Consider the following 8755-nt stretch of genomic DNA (forward strand, 5'->3'; position numbering starts at 1 on the left):
ATGAACTTGTGCTTTCAAGTTCTAAATATGTTCTATTCATGTTTAAATATGCAAATTAAGCATTATCCAATTACATATGCCCTAATTTGCATACATTTAAAAAATGTGATTTTTTAACTGGATAAAGCCAGTTTTTAGGAATAAAATGTCAAGTAAATCAGGCTAGGAATAATATATCAACAAACCCCTCTGTTAAAGGTCTTGTAAATATACAGTAGTTAGGTATAAGACTGGAAAGTTTGGTGTATGTAAGTGTTTCTGAAGTGGAGATTTCTCACTGCCTTGAAACACGGTCAATGAGATTCTGTTCTCAGCCTAGATTTGTCTTTGAACTTTCGCGATTGGTTGGTCGCGATACAGGCACGAGTAGACAAAATGTAATGAACTAAACATCAAAATGTGTAAATTGGACTTTGTTGTTGTAGTAGTGTGAAAGAATGCTAAGGTAGCAAACTAGCCCAAAATCTCAAAATTGGCTAGTGCATGAACAATATTTTCACCTGCCGTGTCTCGCCCCTTGTGCGAATCAATCCGGGTTCCCGGAAGTGGCTATTGATGAAATATCTTGTTCCGCCTATGTATAATCTTTGGCTGACCTAAGCCTTGCTTGAATAAACCAAGGCAAGATGCAGCTAACTTGGAATGGCTTCAACCTCAAGTAGGGTGACCAGACGTCCTGAGCAATTCGGGACAGTCCCGAAATCTAAGCGTTTATCCCGAATCCCCTCGAAAATTATACTCAATCAGAATACTGAGTAGTTATTTTCTGATAAACATTAAAAACTGTCCATAGAGAGGTTGAGTCGACTGCATGCAGCCCCCGACAGCAGCTAAGTGTCTGGATGCAGCCCCGGCTACTTTGTTTCTTTTTTGACATTCTATAATTAGGTGCGAATATGCACTGATTTTAGCTAATTTTCATTCATTCCTTGACATGGCTGATGTACCAGAACCCCAACACGCCGCTAAAAAGCAAAAGAGTCTATGCAGGTACCGGGAGGAGTGGGTGGGGAGGTACCCGTGGATTGACAAAGCCTTAAAGGAACCGTATGTAAGAAATGTATTTCAATTAATCCTAAAATGGCCCTGATATGTCACTAGACATTAAGAAATCATGTTCATTTCAAATACTTATATCACTGACAACAGTAGTCCGGCCAGGATATTGTCATTAAAAAAGTGAAGTTGCAGCCCTCAACTGATGTTAATGTGTTTTGTCATGTCATGTTGTATTTTGGCCTGATGCGCCACCCTCAGCCTATCTACTAATCAAGAAGACAGTACTGTTTCGGCATCCAGGTAGGCAACCTCGAGTCGGGGGAGGGTGATTGCAGTACCAGTTTTGGCCACAATCTTACATATGGTTCCTTTAAGCGACGAGCTGAAAGCATTCTGCAAAGTGTGTAGAAGAGAGTTTGGTGTTTCTCACGGAGGGAGAACATGCAGATGTTTTTTTTTCCCACAATGACATTTTGAGTTCATGATTTCTCTGTTGTATGTTGAGGCAGACTTGAAGTTTGAATAAAAATGTGTTTTGGTACAGGTTTGAAAATTCATTATCTTTTATAATAGTCTATGTAGGCCTACACCCCCCCCCCCCCCCCTCCGCGAAAAAAAAAAGCGTCCCGAATTTCATCTGGTCACCCTAACCTGCCAATCTCATCTGGTCACCCTAACCTCAAGTGAAAGTCTACGCTAGTTCAAGCCAGGCTATTTCTGTTAAGCGCCGCCTTCATTAGTGAGGTTGATGGAATACCTGCCAGGAATTTGAGTGAAATTGAATAATACAATTACTGACATATCTTCCACTGCATCTGTCTTTCACTCTGTGCTGTAGATCAGCTGCGAGACTCGGTGCTGAGAGCCTGTGACTATTTCCCAAAGTCGAGCATGCTTCCTTGATTGAATGCTTTCTTGCGAGTTGGTCTCTACGAAGATGAGGTTAGAGGCTTCCTTTGCTTTCTCGGACTCTAGGCCTACTTTGGAACAGACTAGCTAGTGTGAACATGCACGTACGTCAACACATGCTCGGCACCCATCTAAGCGCTTCTGCTTTTAACTGCACGCTTCCATTTCAGTAGGGGCGCTGCTCCGATGCATGTCAACGCAGAGGATTATGGATTTTTTCGTTCACCTGAGGATCCACAGATGCATCCTTGAAAATTCTCAGAACGAAGGACACGAAGGAGCACATTGGAACAGTGCTCGGTGAAGTTTGATGACGTGGCGACCTTGAAAAGGCAGCCTTTGAGTGCTTCCTCGACTTTGGGAAACACCTCTGCTGGGTGATGCTTCCTGCCAGTCCAGCAGGGGGAACCAGAGTGCAGCCAGCTGCCCAGTGCCTGCTGACCCGCTGGGCTTAGTGGCCATGCAGTCATGAGGAGGCTCCAGCGCCACAGAGATGTGGCAGACAGCAGCAGAGCCACACTTACAGGACATAGATCCGCTAAACTCTGAAGCAAAACCCCAGGCTGTGTGAATAAATCTTATTGCGTAACGCTAATTGTTAAACAGAATAATTAGTGTGTAAAAAGCCTGTGAGTTACCACTAGAGCACACTCATGTCCTCATAAATGATATCACTCATATCCTCATATAATTGATTTCACTCATATAACTAATGTCATTGCTATCCTTATATAATGGGAAGAAGTTTAGCAGGTCATGCCCATGGGGACACATGATCTGACAGAATAAAGTTTTAGACAAGAATCCCGTCTCATCTCAGGAGAGCACTCAAAGCCTTATGTTCAATCTCAGGAATAGGACACTCAGATGTTACTCAGGCACTAATCAAGGGACACTCAGATGATACTCAGGCACTAATTAAGGGACACTCAGATGATACTCAGGCACTAATCAAAGGATACTCAGATGATACTCAGGTTAATCAGATGCCAGTGCTCTACTGCCCAAAGAGGGAACTCAGGGAATCTGTGTCTCCCACAAGTAATGAATGGAGCTGCCCCCCTCCAAGACCATATCATGTCTGTGTGTGTCAGTGTGTTTATGCACGTGTGTGTATTTGCATGTGTGTATTTGTTCGGTCATGTCCCAAGTTCCCCCTATGGCAGTCTGATCGACTTCTCCATTAACACCAGATGCCAGAGTCCTTGTTTGACAGTGATTGATTGCTTACATAACATCTAAAAAGACATCAGTGAAGAATGTGCAGCACTGTCCCCGTGTTCTGACATTCTCCTGTCGATGTTGTTCATCATGCTCAAGTTTTCAGTCCACACAGCATCTATAAGTAGCACTTCTAAAACAGATGACTCCACAAAGCTGAAAAGTTGTGTTCAGTCTTTTATTATACAGCTGTACCATATATTCACATTGATCTTTGAGAGTACATACAGTAGGCTCTTGATGACTTCAGAAAGAAAACATGAAAACACTTGTCATTGACTCTGATCTCCAAAGAGGGTCAAGCAGTGATTTGCACAGCTAATGACTCTGATGATGATGATGCAGGCTGACGTCATAACAGATGTACTGTCTGAGGTGAAGCAGCAGGTGTAGGGTCTGACGTGAAGAACTTGGAAGCATTTTCCGTAAGAAGCACAGATCAGACAGTGCCCTGTTTTGTAAGTCAGTTGATTCTAGAATACCAATGAAAGTAGGTGCCACTCGGGAGTTGGGATAGGTCCGAACATCAGCTCAGCCAGACGGTAAATGCCATGTTGTTACAACCTCATGTTGTGTTCTGCCCAAAAATGACCGTTTTGAAACTAAAGAAATGACATCAGAAATGAAATCTTTCACCCTATCGAATTGAATATAGGTCAAATAAATCTTTCTGTATAATTTAACATTTAATAGTTAAATTGTTTAGTCTCTGGTCAAAAATGTCCCATTTAATGCAGTCAGTTGTTGATATAAATAGGCACATATTTTTTTACCATAAATCACTCCAATCACACGCGTTATTATGTTGTAAAATTACAGATTGTATTCAGTAAATTACAGATTGTATCATCTTCTGCATGCTTTAAATTCACCATTAAAAGGAAGATTAAAAACTAGAAATTATATATAATAATTCAGAACAGATACAGAGAATTACATGCATCTTAAGAAAGGCTTAAATTAAAATCAAATGTGTACAAAAACATTATCAACATGTATGTTAGGCTGATTAATCCTGACCACAACTGTAGCAATGTTGCAACACAAAACAAGAGGGTTGAGAGACACACACACAGAACCATTTCAGTCAATTTTAACCTTGAGGCTACTGATCCATGATCATTGACAGTACATGGCACCGAACGTCTATGCATATAGCATGTTTGTGTGTGTGTATGTGATGCAAAAGAACACACAAAAAAACACATCTGTCTTAAATGTGGATCCCATGCCAGGTATGTGGCTGTTGTAGTTGTGTGTGTAGTGTGTGTGGTTGTAAGGTTTGTGTTGGGGCATGATAGCTTTGTCTGATCTCAGGTTGGGTGTGTGTGTGTATGTGTGTGTTTGTGTTGGACCAAGAGGGTGTGTGTGAACAGGATGAATGAGAAGGCCATGACAGGTGACGGTCACCATGGGAGCTAAGAGGACACACTGAACCTGTGAAGGATCAGCTCTTCAATCCCTGACATCTTTCTGCAAACCCTTCAAAGAATAGATTGTCACACACACACGTTTAAATTCAGCAGGTAATGTTTAAATGCAATATAGTAACACACTTGCTCTCCACAAGGCTTACATACACACATTTGATATTAATACTCTACATACAGTAATAAAATTGCAAAAGGCTTACGAAATGAAGCTTTTAATATATAAAAACGTTAAGAAAACAAACAATTATACAGGAGCTTTAAACTTAAGCATTTAGATTGTTTTTTTTTTTTTTATCAAAAGTGGTTTTTCCCATTAGGAGAAAAGGTGTTAATCTGAACACAGAATGTCTGGTGATCCGCGGTAGCGAATAGCAAACACAAATGCACCAAGATTATTACACAAACGCACTCAGATTATTGTCAGGTCACAATGAGCCAGCTCTGAGGGACACAATGACAAACAGAGCGGAAAAGAGAGAGAGAGAGAGAGAGAGAGAGAGAGAGATGAAAAAGGCGGGGCGTTCCGGGGACACTGAGAGAGAGGAGAGTGAGCCAGAGATCGTCCTGGTGCGGCGGTGGAGAGGGCGACGAGGTTGCGGGTTTTCCTCCTCTGTCTCCCTCCGCTGGTCTCAGGAGTACCTGCAGAAGAGACGCCGTAGGAGAGAAAAGTGAAAGAGACGACGAGAGCCTCCACACGCCCTCTTACCTACACACACTTCATCACCCACCCCCCACCCCAAAACTCAACACACACATACACACACACACACATACACACGCACACACACACACATACTGTACACACACACTGAAAACTACGGCCTCCCTCCACCCTCCCACTCTCTACCTGGACCTACAGTAATGAACTCTACACACGCACACACACACACGTACACACACACGCACACACATACACCTCATGTTTCTGTGCAATTGTACATGTTGTGCAGTCTTATATGAAATGCTTCTCTAAAATGGCAACAGCTGTTGTTCTTAGTTGTCTGGCATTTACCTGACATTTCCCTCCTGTTCTCGTGTGATTAAACACACACACACACACACACACACACACACCACACACACTTTGCAGTGAGAAGGCTTGAGACCTGAGCTTCTGCGTGATGCTCAACGGTCCAACAACCAGCTGTCTCACCACAGCTTGGCCATGTCATCATTGTGCAAGAAATTAGAGCGCTCAATTCAACTAATGAGTTTACTGAAATCTTGCCAAAGATCTAACAATCTTCCATTTTAGCCAGATTTGTAAGGCAGACATGACACCATGGCTGGTGGGAGATGGTGAATTTATACTATACCATCACCGTTTAACACCATCATCCATGAACACCATAATAAAGTTATATGCCAGAGAGAAGTCATTCCTTGCTCAGACCACAGCGTGAGGTCCTTCAGGCATCGTCTACACGAGAACGAAAGGTTTTGAAAACTCTCAGAGAGAGATCTTTCAGCTCAGAGTTTGAGCTCAGAGAGAGATGTTATCTTTGATCAGACCACAGCATGAATTTCTTGATCTGACTGGCAGCAGACATTAGACAACATTAGCTTCAGCTGAAGTCAGAAAGGTGGTGATTCATGATAAACACAATATACACACACACACAGACTATCTCTCTCTCTCACACACACATACACACACATGCACACAGTGAGACTCACACACACATACACACACAGTGAGACTCACTCTCTCTCACACACACACACAGAGTCTTACATGTTTTGGTTGGGTAGGAATTGGTTGAAATGCTGTTTTAATATGAGCTATATCACAGTTATAAGTCAGCATGAACATGAACATAACTAACCCAGGGTTACCCTAACACAGTAAAAAAAAAGTGCATGCAAAAATGTCTTCATCAACTGATGAGATGTGTAGACAGGCATCATGGACACCAGATGAGAATATAATATAATATTTATAATTTATAAACATCATTTGTAACCATTTATATCACCAATACCTGGGGTGTGAAAGCTAAGGCAGTAATGTTTAATATAAACCTTGTTTTCCATTCCAACAGAGGAAATACTCACAAGCTCCTTTTCTCCCAATTTTCCCAGTCCAGGCTCTTATCCAGTGTAAAATGAGCATTTTTGTTCAAGGTTTTGACAGCAGCAACACCAAATGCTAGTTCATGAGAAGCAAGGGTGAGTGGAGCACGAAGCTGCAGGCCTGGTGGCTCAGACTTCAGCCTGAAGGCCCCTATAAGAAGCAGCAACGGCACCACTGTGCTCTAAAAATCATTCTTTTCAATAGCTTACTTGACACAAGAAGGGTTTGCTGCTGCGCCAAGTGTTTTGCTGCTCTTGCGTGTCCCGAGGTCGAAGTTCAACCGTGTTGAACTTTGACCGCGGCAAGATGAATATCATAGCTATTTTGCGCTGAGCCCAGCGGCAAGTACAACAACAATCTTTGGGCCTAGCAGCGAGCACAGAGCATGTCTCTTCCTATCTGTAAGCCCCTTGACAGTGAACATTACCAGCAACCGGAGCGATTCTGTGTGCTCCTTGAGTAAAACACTAATCCTCTGATTGCAGAGACACCCAGGCATGTGACGCAACACATATGAAACATTAGAAAAGAGGGCCTGTAGTTTATCACAACTTCTGACAGAAACAAAGCAGCCGGTTAAAATTATAGCATGAAGACCTGCGGTCGATCAGAGAGAGAGAGAGAGTATCTGATGCACCTGACCTGCAGGTACAGTAGACACCACCATCCTCACTGCTTCCAAGATCAGGAGGAGTTGCACTACAAGTAGCCTCATGCTGGCAAAAAAAACCCAGCATGGTGCTTTTGTAAAAAAACACAACACAGTAACATAAAAACACAATTTTAGCACACTACTTCAGCATCAACAATACTTTAGCATAAACACTACTTTAGTATAAACACACATTTTTAACACAAACACACTGCTTGAGCATAAAGAGTTAATTTGAATAAACACACTACTTAAGCATAAACACACAATATTAACACTACTTTAGCATAAACACGCTACTTTCAGATAAACACTACTTCAGCATAAATACACAGTATTAACACACTGTTGTACAATAGCCAAACTCTCTACTGTAGCCACTCTTGTGGACATAGTACCTATAAAAAGTATTCACCCCCTTGGATATTTGGGGTCAGCCCTATGTTCCCACATTTCTAAGATTTTTTTTCACTGAAAATTAGGCCCTATGTTCCCACATTTCTCAAAATTAGGCCCTACGATCCCACAGTTCCCATATTTCTATTTTTTTCACCCTATGTCCCCACATTTCTAGGATATTTTCAAAATTAGGGTTAGGTTAGGTTTAGGGTTAGAAATGGTTAGGGTTAGTGTGTGAACATAGGCTGTGGGAACATAGGGCTGTGGGAACATAGGCTTTAAGGCCCTTTTGTTGCTTTAATAAATGGACTCTTGTTAATTTAATTTTGCCTTTACATTTACAATAATTTACAAAAATCCCCTCTTTAATATCAAAGTGAAAGCAAATTTCTATAAAGTAATCTTAATTAATTAAACATATATAATGCAAAATAAGCGATTGCATAAATATTCACTTATAATATTGCACTATATATTTGTAATTAATTAACATTACTTTGTAGAAATCTGCTTTCACATTAAAGAGGGGGTTTTGTAATTTATTGTAAAAATGGCCAAATAAATTTGATCAAGATTCCATTTATAAAAGCAGTAAAAGTAGAAATATCCAAGGGGGGTGAATACTTTTTTATAGGCACTGTAAACACACTACTGAAATATGTTTACAGAGTTTGTCCATATGGGCTTTGGCTGCTCTGTGTGTCTGTCAGACCCCCATGGTGAGTGAGTTTCTCTTCTCTTCTCATGCAGATGTTTTTCTCTCTCTCTCTCTCTCTCTCTCTCTCTCTGTGTGTGTGTTTGTGCTCAGGAGACCAGAGCAAACCAGCTCCATTTCACCCACACTAGCATGACGACATCAGGCTCCACCACAGTGCAATCAAACACAAGACCAGGCCAGAGGCCCTGTCTCTGGAGTTGCAAATATAATACACACAGACACACACACAGACATAGACACACACACACACACGCACACGCACACGCACACAAACACACACAAACACAAACACACACACACATTTGCGTGCACGCACACACACACACACACACAAACACATATTCATGCAC

The 8755-nt window shown here is 41.7% G+C and overlaps 1 protein-coding gene across 2 annotated transcripts in view; it reads right to left on the reverse strand.

Moving 5' to 3' along the window:
- Positions 1–3293: 3293 nt before the first annotated feature.
- scn3b (sodium channel, voltage-gated, type III, beta) overlaps positions 3294–8755 on the reverse strand; it is a 24119-nt gene continuing 18657 nt past the window's right edge. For both annotated transcript variants that reach the window (XM_076290374.1, XM_076290375.1), the window contains exon 7: positions 3294–5201. The gene's annotated coding sequence lies outside the window, so the exon portion shown is untranslated. The remainder of the gene's footprint in view (positions 5202–8755) is intronic.

The sequence above is a fragment of the Alosa pseudoharengus genome, unplaced genomic scaffold (assembly GCF_046254945.1).
Source record: "Alosa pseudoharengus isolate Yale_2024_CS ecotype anadromous, Long Island Sound unplaced genomic scaffold, YU_APseudo_1.1 YU_APseudo_1.1_scf_18, whole genome shotgun sequence".
Classification (NCBI taxonomy): domain Eukaryota; kingdom Metazoa; phylum Chordata; class Actinopteri; order Clupeiformes; family Clupeidae; genus Alosa; species Alosa pseudoharengus.